Below are 16,422 nucleotides of genomic sequence, written 5' to 3' on the forward strand. Positions count from 1 at the left end.
AGATATTGAAAATCAGAGGGCTAAAATACCACAAACACGATACAGAAATATATCTTTCAAATATTCTAGTGAAGAATCAAATGCTTCAGTCACTGTGTACACATTAGAAGAAATGTGTGCTTTAGTGATGGTTAAGACAATTGTGAAGGCATCCCTTCATTTAACCATTGGAATCACCTACTTCAAATACAGTCACTTTTCTCTGTATTCCCAAAGACTGATAATTTATCTGAAGTGCCCATGACTTTAGTTTCCTGCCAGACCTGACAGTGTACGTTCAGTTGCCCCTCAGCAGCCCCAAGTGCTTTCACTGGGGACGTACAGATGCAGTCATCAGCCACTGTACATCTTTTCACACAGTGGTAAGAGCTCCACAATACAGTGGGATAAAATTGGAGCTTGGAGAGCTTGAAGAGCACTCTTAAATTTTAATTAAAACCCTCCAAGCTCACTAAAAATAATTAGACACTAAAATGTGCCAGTTTTATTTTGAAGTCACTATAACATACAAAGGAATGCTCCATGATGACTGTACACACACACACACGCACACACACACACGCATGCACACACACATGCACGCACACACACACACACACACACACACACACACACACAATGAAACAACTGACTTTCCAAATAAGAACAAGGGGTATAAATAGAGTCTGTTTTCAAGCAAGCTCTTCATGCAGGGAGCTGACAGAAAAGCCCACAGAGTGTGTTTTTCAGACCGAACTAAACAAACCTAGAAATAACTTCTCTAACCCAGTGTGCGGATCGCCAACCAACTCCACAGAAAACCCAGTGTGGAAAGAACAGTGCACACTATATCACTGAGCTTTTCTGATCTGAGACCAAACCTTTAACCTCTTAAATGTTTCTGCTATCTTAAAATATCTCATACAATGCTATACTCCATCCTATTTTTAGGCAAGCAGCAGAGAAAGCATGCCTTTCCCATACAGCAGGGCAGCGGTATAAACATCAACACAGATGCTCTGCCAGGAAGGACTGGACTTGTCAAGCACTTGATCATTAAGGAATGCACCAACTGTTTGGGATAATCTCGTGCCAGCCCCCTTGTGCTCCACACTCCCCTGAGGTGGGAGTGGCCAACCTCAGCCTACTCCTTCGTCTTCATTTTCCTCCTCCACAGCATACCCTCCATCCAAAAAGACATGAAGAAAGGCATGTCGGCCCAGCCATGAGAAAGCAGGCTCACTTCCCCAAACAGACCAAAACTTTAAAACAATTAACCCTCCCCTCTTCTTTCAGATAAATTGCTAAGTATAAAATGCAATCTGTTCCCTTTGTTTACTCAATAAGAACAATTTGTAAATGACTCAAGGATAAAATTCAGAAAATGTTGTGCTAAATTAGAACCATTATAAACATGCTAATGACTCAATACTCGAGTAAAACACGCATGATCGGTGTGAAGGGAAAGATTTCGTTCCTGTAAAATTCTGTTGTGCTGCCTTAAAATGATTTGGTCATTAAATCAGATATAGTCCTTCCAGGAAAAATGTTAATTCCTCAGCCACTTGACTGAACAATATGCTGTGAGTGAGGGGTGTGTTTGCAGGAGGCTGCATGTGGGGAGGAAACCACAGTGTTGGAAATGTTGTTAGGACTGCTACATCCGGACTCTGGGATGTGCACAGGGAAACAGAGGCCCCACATCTAACCTGACAGACTCACATGCAGGCATTCTCATGTGGGGACAATCTTTTCTCCAGGTACTATTTTTATCTACCAGAGTGTTTCTTAGGCATCCCTGACAACTGGCACTAAGCATACATTCACAAAAGTCACACTGTTCTGTATAAGACGGAAAACACCATCTCTCTCTCTCTCTCTCTCTCTCTCTCTCTCTCTCTCTCTCTCTCTCATCTGCTCACTGAGGCTGCTAGCACCTAAAACATGAACATGGGGATCATTCCCAACAATCTTGCCTGTTTACCAAGGCATAGCCACTGCAGGGGCTGACAGGAAGGACAGGCCACAGGCGACTCCAGGGCTCACCGCCTGGTGCTGGAGCTGCAACAGCCTCATTTCGGAATGAGTTAGAAAGGAGTGAAGACAAGGAAGTTGCTGGCATCACTGACTGCAAACAGATGGTGACGCTCAACTGTGCTTCAGTGCTTGCTTTCCCAAAGACTATTTAAATCACTGGTTAAACATCAGTGCTATGGTCTGCACAACACAGCAGCCGGCAGTGTAGTGGGAGATGGTAGTTTTACACTCGCTAACAGTAGCTTCAGATATAGACACTAACACTCACTCTCTCTTTGGACAGGGGTGCCAAGAACACAGGCCACCTCAGGGAAAGTCAGTGGTGTCCAGCAGCCCAGATTACCACACGTGGTGCTTGGCTCGTGTTTCTGACCCTCCATTTTGCTTTTTCCATCTAGTTTAAACTGAAAGCTTTCCTTTCTTAAATACCATCCACTAAGCAACCTGTACAAAGTTCTTTCAAAACTGCCTCAAACTCAACAGGTTGTTTCTTCCAAGACAGGCTTCATTTTCCCGGGTGAGAGCTGCATGTGCAGTCTGAGGCCTTGATTCTCCACTGTCACCTCTTGCACAGGAGACACTCAGATGCTGCACTGTTTTAATGTAATAGAAATGTCTGTTAGAAACTGGAGGTAGCCATATTGCTAAAATATATCCTACCAATGACATTTCCACTTTATCGACTGCTGATTCTGTTGTATATAGTCATCAACTATTTGTTTTACTATGTCAGATTCATATGTATCTGATTTCAAAAATATTATTAGATAATGGATGCAACTTAATTATTTTTGTGTATCTAGTATGCTCTATGTTCCATTTTTGTTTATTTGTTTTTGTATTTTAAAACAGGATCTCCCATAGTCCAGGCTGGCCTAGTCTAGAACTCCCTACGTTGCCCCAAATGACTATCCATGCTGTATGTAAAGTGCTAGGCATCTGACAGAGAACCTTGTACCCGCTAGACAAGTACTCCGCCAACTGAGGTACATCCTCAGAACCCTGCCTTCCTGTTTGTGAGAAGTCATCTCTAATTCTATGACTCTGGACATACATGTATCCTGTGTTTGGGGGACTCCATGTTGAAACCAAAGGTAGACATCAGATGTCTTCCTCCACTGTTATTTTGTAAGACTGTATCTCTCACTGAACTTAGAGCTCACAGTTCCTGTGGAGCAGTTGGCCAGTGAATCTCAGGCATCCTCCTGTCTCTGCCTCCCTGGCATTTGTGTCCTGCGTGGTTTTTCACTTGGGTTCTGGAGATCAAACAGAAGTCTTCAGCCACTGAGCTATCTCTCCAACACTCCGAACGCTACTGCTATGTTGTGCATCTCACCTGCTCATCAAAGCATAACCACCGCAGGAGATGCCAACTACAGACCTGTTCTCTGCTTTCTATTGCTCCTCCTGACCACACAAAGAACTGATTCATCAGAAACCTCTGCTGGGACAATTGAAAGCCTCTCTCTCATGCTCAGATCAGAAGCAAAATGTGTGTTGACCTGGGATTGCTGTGGATCACACAGACAAACTCTGACTACTCTATGAGAAAATAGACTTAGAAGTGAGGAGCGGAGAGCCTGAGGCCTGACATCATATTTTGCTCTCCAATGTGGAAGTCAAATGCAACTCCTGGTCTGGCAGAGATAAGCCAATATGTTGTATTCACTTAAGTGTCTGCAAGTTGGTACTGTAAAAAGACCTAAACAAGCCAAGGGGTGGTAACATACACTTTTAATCCCAGGATTCACAGGTCAGAGACAGATGGATCTCTATGAATTTGAGGTCAGCCTGGTCCACAGAGCACAGAGCAAGTCCCAGGATAGCCAAGACTACACAGAGAAATCCTGTCTCAAACAAAAAACAAAAAAAACAAAAACAAAACAAAACAAAAAAGCAACCAAAAATAAATAAAACAAATAAAAATCTAAACAATATGAAAACTGTCACAAAAGGACATGATATACATGTAGGTATGTTATGTTCAGAGAGTGAGATAATACATGAAAATGTATGAGATATATGTAAATGAGTTATGTTCAAAGTTTAAATCACACGGAAACCAGCACTGGATTACAACACAACATGCATTAAACGTGTAGGGTGTAAGCCTTGAAACGAGTTTCTGACTTGAAAAGCATACAAAGGCCTTACGCAGCAATGCTGACCAAAGATTCCTCTACAGAACTCAGTATTTTTGAACTTGATGCCACCCACTGAAAACAGCAGAAACAAAGTGAAAGCAGAGACTCGATGTGACAAGTCGGAAAGAAAAACCAAAAACCAAAAACAAACAAACAAACAAAAAACCCCCGGTATATCTGAACATAACAGACTGCCAGTTTCTAAGCTTCATACAAACAACTTCCTGGTGAGCTGTCATCAAGTCAAAGTGTGACATGAGCTTGAGCTGCTGACGCCCTCCTTTGGTCTATTTCACTGTGTATTAGCACCCATGAAAGGGCAATACAGTAGAAGGCTGTGCTGCCCGGGGGCTCAGGTCCCATTATCATTGGCCCTAATGGTGGCTCCTACATGAAACTCTGAGTTTTGCCATATTTGGATAAGTCTTCAAAAACTGTCCCACTCCCTTCTGCATGCCTAGTAGCTTCTCAACCATTCTCACGCGATATCCTCTTATACACACATACACATACACACACATGTACGTATGCATGCGCACACATACCTCTACCACCTACTAACATTGCCTACACTGATTCACTGTTTCAAATATCAAAGTTCATCCTCTAGATAGAAAAATAATACTTGCCAAGTTTTTGCTTTCTCATTAATCTTCTGGTCAATTTTTAACTCTGAGCTTTAAAATTCCTGTCTCTATTGCTACTACTGCTGAGCAGTCTTCAGCATTGAATAGGCGAATACATGGTCAAGTTCACTCCATTCAACATAACATTAAGTCACCTGAGGGCCAGACATGCCTGACACCACTTGTTTCCTCCATGTGTGATTAACTCAAACTCTGAAAATTCCTTGAAGTAGTAAAAATTCACTCTTACTGAACACCAAGTAATGACAGAAATAGTTTTAGTGACATTTGTATTATTTGTCTTTTTCTTGGTTTTTACATTCCTATATGTTTTTATTAACTGATATCATATATCTATACACTTTACATCTCTAAGTAAGTCAAGTCTGTCAGAATATACATCACAAATATTTTGCCCTCTCTACGACACACCTAAATTATACTGTAAGTCTCTAGATGAGCTGAAGATTTTATTTTGGTATTACACAATTAGTAACTTCTTCCTTTCTGACTAGTGTTTCTAAGACCTATGCAATGTTGTCTACACTGAGATCAGAAACAATCAACAGTGCTATGACACCTACAGCAATGACCAGTGTGGCCTGATACCCTAAGGGTACAGTAGCTGCACACATATTTTGGCAGTAACCAACAGCTCTGTAATTAAATTTAAGACCTGCTCTAAAAGGGATACTATACCTGGAATTGGAAACCTAGCCAGCTACCCAGGGCTAATGAAGTCATGGATCTTGGAGAAGAACCCACAACACCATGTTCCTAAATTAGTATACTCCCTAATTTCATTATAAATATCGGTCCTTACACCCACATATAAGTGGAGTCCTCATCTCTCATCAAGGAAACTTTTCTTTGCAACAGAGACCATTACAGGCAACTACAACCAATCAAAGTGCAGAGTTCTGGAGCCCAGTCCCAGTGAATATTTCTACAAAACAACTTTTATCCTAGGGCTCAGGGAACACTACAGAAGAGACAAAAAAAAGATTTTAAGAGCTGGAGGATCAGGGAATTTATTCTGTACCCAAGTAATATAAAGTTATACCCATAAAGTGTTACCAACTTGAGTGCCTACACATGAGCTGAACAAGATCAAAAATAGACATCTTAAAAAATAGGCAGGGAAATACCATGAAGCCTCAACTCAACACAAAGGACTATAGGCACCTAAGGAGTGCTGAGAGTAGAAGAAATCATCGTCTTTATTGGTTATCCAATACTCGGTGATCAGCTTTGACAACATGCATATGAGTACCATAGAAACTGAGCAGGGTATATACATACGTACATTGTTTGTGGAACATATATTGTGATACATATATATGTATACAATTAAAGGAAAATAAGCCAAGAAATTTTAAAAAGAACAATTTGTGTTAATTGGGAAGGTGTAGAGTTAGGGAAAAAAGGGATGATATAATTATATTATAATCTCAAAAATAAAATAAATAATTAAAAAGTTTTATACTTCCAACTTTATATTCAAGATGAAGTTTATTTTCACTTGTTTTGTGTTCTAAGAGTGAAAAAAGCAGAGTAAACTTTGTGTCCAGTTGCTTCAACATTATCTGTTTGAAGACTGTCATTTTTCCTTTTTCCATGATCTGGGCGGGGCTTTGAGAGGCTGGGGAGACTCCTACTGGATTCTGCCTGCTCTGCTGATGGTTCCTTGACCTTACATATTTTGGCTTTCCCAGCACTGTGGCACTCGGTTGAGCTCACACAGAATGAGAGCGTGCTCTTGGCTGTACTTGGTCCTTAGCAGCTTCAAGTGCATTTTAGGATTGTCCTACTTACAAAGCAAAAGGTTTGATGGGATTTTCTGAATTTATAGACCAATTTTAAATCATACTTATTTTTAATATGTGCACATAAAGTTGTGTATTTCTCTCCTGCACTGTCTTTGCTGGTCTGATATATTCTTGTTAGATTAATTTATCATTGCCATGTAGTTAAATATATTTTGTGGTTGTATATGATATTTCTTCATTAATTCATGTTGATTAAAGCCTGGTGGTTTAGTTACTGTTTGGGAGATTTCTTATTTTCTTTCGTTATCAGTTTGTTATCTCTTTCCATGTAACCAGAGAACACACTCTTTTTAAAAAAGTTAAGTCATCTTTACGTAGACTTGCTTATAGCACAACATAAACTTTATGCAAAACTCCAAGTTCACTTAAACAGAATAAGCATGCATAAGTTTGCATCTGCCAAGTGCTGTCACCATCACTTACGTCCTGGGGATTTGAGGTTTTGTTCAGGTCCTCTATAGTCACCATATTTTCCTACAATAACTGAACTGCGAGTGTGCCTTCTATTTAATGCTCTCAAGTCTTCTCTAGATTTTGAACCTATGCTATTGGTGCACAGACTTAGAGATGGAGCAGGCACCAGCTGACACTAGTTTGTGCTCCATGGGACTAGAGGCTTACATTCTTAAACAAACTTAGAATTTTCTGTAATGATTTCTTCAAAATGTCCTCAGCTGCCTCCTTCAGGCACTCCCACTGCCTGCACAGCTCACCGTCAGCTCCACAGGCTCAGCTCTGCTATCCTGTTCATCTCTGTGCCTTTCCCCGTATGTTCTCTGGTTTAGAAAGTTTCTACTGTACAGTTTTTGATTACGCTTCTTTCTTAGCCTACACTTGAGTGTCTGCAGTCACCATCTCTAAACGCTGCTTTTCTCTGCTCCGAGTGTTCTCTTGTCTGGTTTGCATGTTCACTAATGCTGGTGTTTCTTCATCCTGTTTTCTATGTTCTTGAGACACTTGATGAGTATTCTGACTGTCTGTACTGAAGGGGTCAATCCAGTTATTCCTATGTGGCCAAAAGCTAGAGTAGAATATGCCTTTTTAAAACATGGCATTGTAATACACAAAGAAAACAAAACAATGTTGATGATGACAGATTAATATAATAAATCATGGTTACTATGAAAAACTTTATGCTAATAAATTGAAACTTTTAGAAAAATGCAAAACTTGCTGGAAAAAAATACATATCAAGATGGAAAATTGATCACTTAGGTCACTGTGACTCCAAATTTGCCAAACTGGTTAATTTTTCCAGAGTCAAGGAAGAAACATTAATAATCTCATACAAACAATAAACATCTAAAACCAAACACTATTCAACTCATGAGGCCAACAAATTTCGACCAAGAAGTTTATGAGAAAATAATTTATAGGTGAATCTCCTTTATAATCTACATACTAAAAACTATAACAGGAGTCTTCAAAAGGTTTAGGAGAAATAATGTGTAGGTGAGTCTCCTTTATAGTACAAAATCCAGGTACAAAATCCCCAACAGGGATCTGCAAGATGCCTCACAGGAAAAGGGACTCTGTCTCCAAGACTCATGTCCTGAGCTCATCAGAAGACCCACCTAGTTCAAAGAGAGAGCCAACTCCAGCAGGTTGTCTTCTGGAACACACACACACACGCACACAAATATTTTATACATAATTTATAATTAAGTAAAATGGTAGTTCGCGTTGGAAGTTATTTATATCCACAAAAAATATTGCCAAGTATAAGTATTGGAAATAAGCCAGGAGTGGAGCTGTTAAGTTCCACAAAGATTCAGACGCCGTACAATACAATGTCCCTTACTGGAATAAAGGTGACAAAGCATCTGACTGTTCTGCTGGGTATAGATAAATCTCGTTATAACACTTAAACCCCACCCTGGTATGACTACACAGTCAGCAGTCTAAGAACAGGAGGGAGTTCCAGCAGGTGTAATTATTAAGGGCAAATGCTGAGAGGGAGGAGGAAGAAGACAGAATTCAGTTCTCCGTTTCCCTGGAGACTATAGTCAAAGAGATAAGGAAAAATTACAGTCTATATAGTCAACTTCTGACTCCCAATCCAGCAGTATAAGGAGTTCAGAAGTCACCATTCCACCTCAACCACAAGTAAAAAGCTAAACAGACTGAAAGGCAACAATTCTTCTTACGTCCTTTAGATAAAAGAGATTGTGTGACAAGCTGTTGTCCCCAAATAGGAGATTCAGACAGTCACACACAAAGAATCACAACTCACACACAGATAGACACCCAAAGAACCACAACTCACAAAGAGACACACAAAGAACCAGAACTCACAGCACAGGGAGAAACAAATCCTGCTCACTACACAGATGGACCCACAATGAACCACAATTCACAATATAGGTGGACATAAGCAAAGCTCACAAGGCAGATGCAAAGAACACCCAAGATGATTAACGTGTGTTTGACATTTTTATGTCTTTTACATGTGTGCTTTGGTGTGTTCTGCATATCCTCTTTCTGTGATTTTGTCTTTGACATTAAATTATCAACAACTCATATTTAGATACTTTACTTTTCAGTATTATCCACCACCACCACCCCCTGCTTGCTATTCTGTTTTGAAGATTCCTGCCAATGTGCCCTCAAGTTCAGAGTTGATCAGATACCTATGGTGCATGCTCAGGAGTCAGCAAACATATTTTTATTTCACTGTATTGGTTTCTTTCAATTCTTGGAACTCCTATCTTTTTGCTTATGTTGCTTGTCTACTTCCGCATGCTGTCTACTTTCTCCACAAAAAAAATTTAACACACTAAGCCATGCTTTTAAACACCCTGGTCTTATAATTCCGAACAACTCTTTCTTTAAGTTGTTCTTGGCCATGGGTCTTATCCCAGTAACATGAAAGTAACTGAATGTCATCCCACCACAATGGTAGAACCTGTCCATGAAGGAGCACTCACATTAATCATCGGATAAAGACCCCACTTCACCACCACTGCACTGAAGTGAAAGCTCAGGAACACATTCAAACCATACCACCAGGTGAGAAAAGCAAACAAGAAAAATCACTCAGGATTCTGTACCCTATGAAGTTACATTTTAAAAACAAAGTGGAGGGGTTGGGGATTTAGCTCAGTGGTAGAGCGCTTGCCTAACAAGCACAAGGCCCTGGGTTCGGTCCCCAGCTCCAAAAAAAAGAAAAGAAAAAAAAACAAAGTGGAAAAGAAATATTTCCTCAAACAAAAGTAGCCTCATAAGAAAAGTGAAGGCCGTTCTTCAGAGAGAGGTCAATGGTACTATCAGTGGTTCAAATGTAGGAAAGAGAGCAGTGCAGGATCCTGGAAACCAAACTGATGCCTCTGCTGGTCTCAGGCTCAACTGACCCACTTAAAATGCTAGCAATGGTGAGCTCGACCATATTGTATAATGGTGCACATATCTCAACACAGCTGCCCTTTCTAATGGTGGTTGAATCTGAGTAAAAGTGTGAGGGCAACAGACAGAAGGCTGAGCAGAAAGACTTAGAGACAAAAGTCGCTATTATATAACTCCTGTCCTAGATATGAACTCAGGTAGCTACTTGAAAGTTCACTTGGATTTGTTATAAATCTAGATTGCAACTCTAGGCCAGGACTGAGAAACGTTTTGTCATAACAAAACTGTAGCTGATTGACTAAGAGAGAAATGGAATCATGTAAAGTTATAGATTTAGACCACAACCGAGTGGGCAGAAAAATACATGAGAAAACATGGTAATGATACATTTGTAAATGTGTCATGACAAATCCATTACTGTTCGAAAACTACAAAATCAATTCTAAAAGAGCCACAGCCAGTAGAAAAGGTATCAAAGGCAAAACGAGAAATGAGAACATAGGCAAAGCACCACCAACAGCAGCACAGTGGTACATCTCAGTTCAACTCTATGGAAACCATACATAATCAAAGGTCTAATTATACCAAGTTAAAGGGGTAGAGTAGCCAATCACAGAATATCTAGTTATAGTTTATCTAAAAGAAAGCACTGTTGCTATAAAGATACATAGATCCAGTAATAAGGTAGAGGAAGGTTTGGCATGCTAACAACGTGCAGAAGAAATGGGAGTAGCTGTAGTAAGTTCAGACTGATCACACTTCAAAGCAGAAGATGTTATCAGGGTTTGGGGGTCATCATCCCTAGCAACTCTACAAGACATGATGATCCTTGATGTGCACACACCAGCAACAGAACATCCCAACACACTGGGCAAGATTTGCTTGGAGAATAGATGGATCCACTCTCACAGCTGGAGACTTTAACATCCTTTTGTCATAAAATGGACAGAGTCAGCAGGCATAAAATCAGTAAGGACATTGGTGACCTTAACACCATCAATCAACTGGACATAATTGACACCTACAGACTACTTCCCACCCAACAGAATAGTCTTTAAACTCACAGTGAACAGTTAAAAAAATGAGCATGCTGTGAGCTGTAAAGTACAGCAGGCAAATTTAAAAGAAGAAAATTTATACATTTCTCTTAAGTGGAATTAGGGTATTGATCAATAATAGGAAAATGCCAAATGCATAGGTATTAACAACATGTTTCTGCATATTTCTGAGACAACAAAGAAGCCTCAAGGGAAAATATTTTTGTGCTAAATGGAAATAAAAGCATGGGTTATCAAAATTCTTCAGAAGTAGCAAAAGTGGTGCTTAGAGGGAAATGTATAGCATTTATCTAAAATTAGCAAGCCTAGTCTCTGTTTTATGCCATTAAAAGAGGGGGAAATTAAATCTACAAGTAGAAGAAGAAATGAAATAATAATAATTACTGTAAATGACCCTGGAAACAGCTCAGGTGTGGTAACTCTAACTCATTTGTTGTCCCAACATTTGTGACACTGAGGCAGGAGGATTGCCATGAGTTAAAGGACTTTGAGACTATCTTTGCTTACAAAATGTGATTCTGTCTCAAAAATAAAAGAAGAGGGGAGGAGCAGGGAAGGAGGAGGTAGAGGGAAGATAGAGCAGAGGGGAGAGAAGGAAAGGAGGAGAGGAGAGGAGGGGTAGAAGAGAGGAAAGGGGAGAGAGAGAGGAGGAAAGAAGAGGGGAAAGGAGAGGAGGGGGAAGGGAGGGAGAGGAGAGGGGAGGATAGAAGAGAGAGAAAGAAAGAAGTGGAGAGAAGAGAAGAGGGAAAGGTAGGAAAGAGGTGAGAGGAGAGGAAAGAGGAGAGGAGGGGAGGAAAAAAGAAAAAATAAGGTAAGGGAAGGAAATAGGAAATCAACAGACTGAATGAAAGGTACTTCTTTGAAAATGTTAGTAAAATAGGTGAGTTTCTAAACTAACAAAAAGAAGAGAAAATAAAACAACAAAACCTTACTAAATCACTGAGTCCAGAAACTAAGAAAGACCTTGCTGTAGATTTTGCAATAAATAAAGGGAAAATAAAAGAATGTTATTAAACTTCTATACCCACACATGTAAATACCTGTCCTAGATGAAACAGAAATCAATAAGTAAACAAAGACACAATCTACTAAGCCTTGAGAAAGCATGAAGGGTCTAAAGACCTGGACCTCTATCCGTTGAAAACACTGAGTTGGACCAGATGCAGGTGAATTCTAACACAAATGTCAGGTAGAAATGACACCAATTCTCTATGATTTCTTTCTGAAGATAGAAACAGGAAATCTCCTAGCTTATTATATAAAGCAGCAGTTCCCAAATGCCAAAACCAAACCAAGGTATTCTAAGAAAATTATAACCCAAAACGCTATCAACTCAAAGCCAACAATGCTTGAAAGAAATCATTAACAACAATCAAGTGAGATTGTCCAAGGTGGTTCAGATTCAAAAATAATCATTTAAAATCACACCAGAAAGACAAAGAAGGGAAACCACGTGATCATATCAATAAACAAAGGAAAGTCACTTGAAAAAGAATTCAGTGCCCATTCCTGATGAAACAAACAACTCCATAATGTACATTTAAGAAAATAAATACAGAAAAATAGAAGAAATAGGAACTAGAAAGAAATACCATACTCAGAGTTGTGAGATTCAAGCCTGTCCCAGGGAGGCTAGCAACAAGCCACCTTCTTGTAGATGCTCTCAGTCTCAGACTCTAGGCCCTAGTCAGTGAATATGTCAACAAAAGGAAGGTAAAGGACATACAGAGTATGAATAATGAGATAAATTGATCATCTATGTAGAAAATACCAAAATACTAAGAAAGTATAACATCAGCATGAGCTTCATTACATGGCTCAGCAATGCTAAAGGACACAAAATTACTACAAAAAAGTAAAGGACTTTCCTATCAGCAACAAATGAAATCTGACATTTAAAACACATTGCAGTTTGAATTAGTGTCCCCATAAAATGCAAGATTTGGGGATGAATCAAAAGTATGCCCAAAATGTATAGAAAAAAATGATAAAATTCTGATGATACCAAAAATTAAATAAATTCAAACTATTCCCACATTTAGCGACTGAAGAGCTCTAATATCTAATATCATCAATATGAGTTCTTCCAATCTGATCTGTAGACTGAGTACAGTCCCAATTAAAATCTCAACCAACTGCCCCAAGGACATCAACAAAGTTAAGGTGAAAGTTTACACAGAGACACAAAAGAGCCTATTACCCCCTTGTAATTGAAGGAAAGCTCAGAGGACAGACATAAATCAAGTTCTTATTAAATGACAGTAAGCAAGCCATTTGATATCGGAAAAATATTTATGAATGGAGAAGGACAGAAAAGAAAAATTGACCCATCTAAACCTGATCACTGATGACAGTCATCATGAGCTTGAGAAAAGATCTTCCCAATAAATGGAGCCAGGACAACTGGTCAACCAGACACAAATAAGGTATCTAAACACAAACCTCATACCCAGGATATGTGTAACTATGGACCCATGGTAGTCCTCAGTGAAACACACAAAACTACTGAATTTATGGAAGGTAGCATGGAGCTCGTGGGCCTTGATGACTGTGTTGTGATGATGACTTTTGTAATCAAGACACTGAAAACATATTCCAGAATCAATGACAAATTGAACTTTTGAAAGCTAAATTTTTTAACTTCAAGATTAAAAGGATTTTGCCCTTTCAAAGACAACAGTAAAGAGATTCTGAAAATAAGTTGCAGAGTGGGAGAAATGTTTGCTAAAAATACATTTGATAAAGGAATGTTGACTGAAACACACTAAGACCTTAAAAGTAACAATAAGATAACACGGCTTTGTTATTTCAAGTGCAAAGCTACCTGAATAGACACCATAGAAAGATACAGACAGTAAAATGTATGAGAGTATGTATAAAACCTTAGTCACTGGAGCATGAGATGGGCCCTTCACACCTATAGAATGGCCAAAACTGAGTGTGCAGCACCAAATACCAGCACAGTCTGGCACAAGAATGAACTGTAGTACAGCCAGTATGAGTAACATATGACAGTTTGTCCCAAAACTAAACACTCTCTAATAACACAGGTTAGCTTTTTTTTCCCATACAAACTGAAAGATTTACACAAAACCTGTATGTAAATGTTTAGAGCAGCTTCACTCACAGTCGTTCAAACTGGGCACCAGGCAAGCTCCCATTTGACATATAAATAGATAGCGTGTTGTAGATCCAGACAGTGGAATATTATTCAACACTAAAAATAATTGAGCCATCAAGTCATGAAGATGCATGGAGGGAACGTTAGTGTTTATCATAATACCAAGTAAAGGGAGCCGATCTGAAAAGGCTGCACTATAGAATGTCTTAATACACACACACCATTCTAGAAAAGGGAGAACTATGGTAATCAGTGGAATGGAGGATGACTGAAAGGGTTGGCAGGACAGTAAAAAACAGCCACTGTGACACACAGACACACCATCAAACCCACAGAACATACAGAAGGAAGTTTTGTGGACTGTGGACTTGGGGAGTCTATGATGTTGACACCAGTCCACTAGCAGTAAAAGATGTGCTGAAGGTTGATAGCTGGCAAAGCTGTATATATGACAGGAAAAAAGGCTGAGCATGCCCAGTACTGTCCAGTCAACTTTGTAGCTCCTGTCAAACCTACAAAAGTGCTGTGAAAATGTTTATCAGCATACAAAAGTTCTGTAGAAAATGAATAAAATACACAACCATTTGATCATGTACAAGGAAAGAAATGTAAACCTGAAATAAATTATTGGAATTAATAAGTATATTAGAAATATAATTGACTATGTGGTTAATATAAAATATATTTCTATATATTTCTATATATTTGGAAAATATAGAAAAGTAAAACAAATGAATTTATAAAATATACAGAATTTCCATACATACACACAGTAAAAACCCTACAAGATAATAATAAAATAAATTTCTTAAATTCCAAACAAATGGAAGGATGCTGGGCTCAGATTTTAAAGGCATAATATGTTAAGATTAAGCCCTGCACAAAGTTATCTAAAGATTTCAGCTAGACTGCTACATAGTGACATGTCTGAGCCAGTGGGATGGCTCAGTGGCCCAAGTCACTTGCCACCAAGCCTGATGACCAGGCCTCACATGATGGGAGCAAAGAACTGATTCCGGTAAATTATCCTATGACCTCCAGATGTGTGCACGAGCACGTGCGTGTGCGTGCACGCACACACACACACATGCACATCCACACACGCATGTGCACACGCACATGCACACAATGAAATCTTTTTATAAAATCAAAATCATTTCTTCAGGAGTGCCTCCAGTAGAGTAGAAGGCTGCCTTTATCCTGCCTTTCAACACATTATTGTATTACGTCTCCACTGACCTCTGTCAGATCAGCCAGTCCATCTATCTGCTCTTTAGCACACCCTTATTGTTCCGCATAGCAGATGGGAGATAATTAAAGCCTCATCTTAGTGCTAGTAAAGTTGGATGAAGATGGTGGGACTTGAAGCCCAGATCCTCCATTGGACCCACTGAGTGGGCAAACAGTGTTCCATACACTTTAGTTTTGCTCGCTTGCTTTTGATGTGAGCCAGGCTATCCTTGAGCTTGTGACTCACCGGTCTCTACCTCCCTAGGGCTCTGGAATTACTTGCCTTTTGCTCTGCCATAGACTTCAGTTGTTTTGTTGCTGTGTAAAAGGTGCCAGGGATTCCAAATGCTCAGCCACAGCAGGAGAGGCCCAGGAAGACCCCAGGTGGGGAGGCACAGTCTGGACAGCAAACACCACCGTGACACTGCTTCTCACCACAGAAGCTTCCCACAAAATACTTTCCGCCCTGAAGTTTTCTGTAGGTTTTTTCCCCCTTAAATAACCAAATGTTCCTCATTTATATGAGAAAATGACCTGCACAGGAATGGGAACTTGGGAATTCACAGCAGGGTGAGCCTGTCCATTATTAGTTCTTCAAAGAATCCCGTCTCTCAGAGCGAAGACAATAAATTAAGTAATCATCAAGACTGTAAAAGCTTCTACCTAAACATACTTCCCCACACCCGATTTTAACCTGGCTTAGTATTCAACACTTACATTTTGAGTGAAAGGAGACTCAAAGCTAAAATTATATTCCTGAGAAGAAGAACGTTAAAGAACAAAAAGCCCAACTGAAATCTAAACAAACTCCCCTTTCTTTTCACTTTGAGAGAGAACAGGAAGAATGACAACAAATTCTCAACTGGCTATTGTCCTGTGCGGATTCCAAACACTGACCAGTTCTCTTGCTTGCACAGAGCACAAAGGCTCTTTGAACAGTCCTCTGCACAGCTTGAAGATGGACTACATGTGCCTCTTAATCCTCTATTCAAACTTGGCAACAGTTAGTGGTGTCAAAGGGAATCCAGCTATGAGCTGAGCTCGAGCCTGATGATA

The 16,422-nt window shown here is 39.6% G+C and overlaps 1 protein-coding gene and 1 non-coding gene across 31 annotated transcripts in view; one reads left to right on the forward strand and one right to left on the reverse strand.

Moving 5' to 3' along the window:
- Window positions 1–16,422, reverse strand: part of Sox6 (SRY-box transcription factor 6) — a 611,566-nt gene that overhangs the window by 223,103 nt on the left and 372,041 nt on the right. The gene's annotated exons all lie outside the window — the stretch shown is intronic.
- On the forward strand, window positions 9,702–9,774 carry Trnav-aac35 (transfer RNA valine (anticodon AAC) 35). Its single transcript has one exon. It is a non-coding gene; the product is annotated as a tRNA-Val (tRNA).

The sequence above is a fragment of the Rattus norvegicus genome, chromosome 1 (genome assembly GCF_036323735.1).
Source record: "Rattus norvegicus strain BN/NHsdMcwi chromosome 1, GRCr8, whole genome shotgun sequence".
Lineage (NCBI taxonomy): Eukaryota > Metazoa > Chordata > Mammalia > Rodentia > Muridae > Rattus > Rattus norvegicus.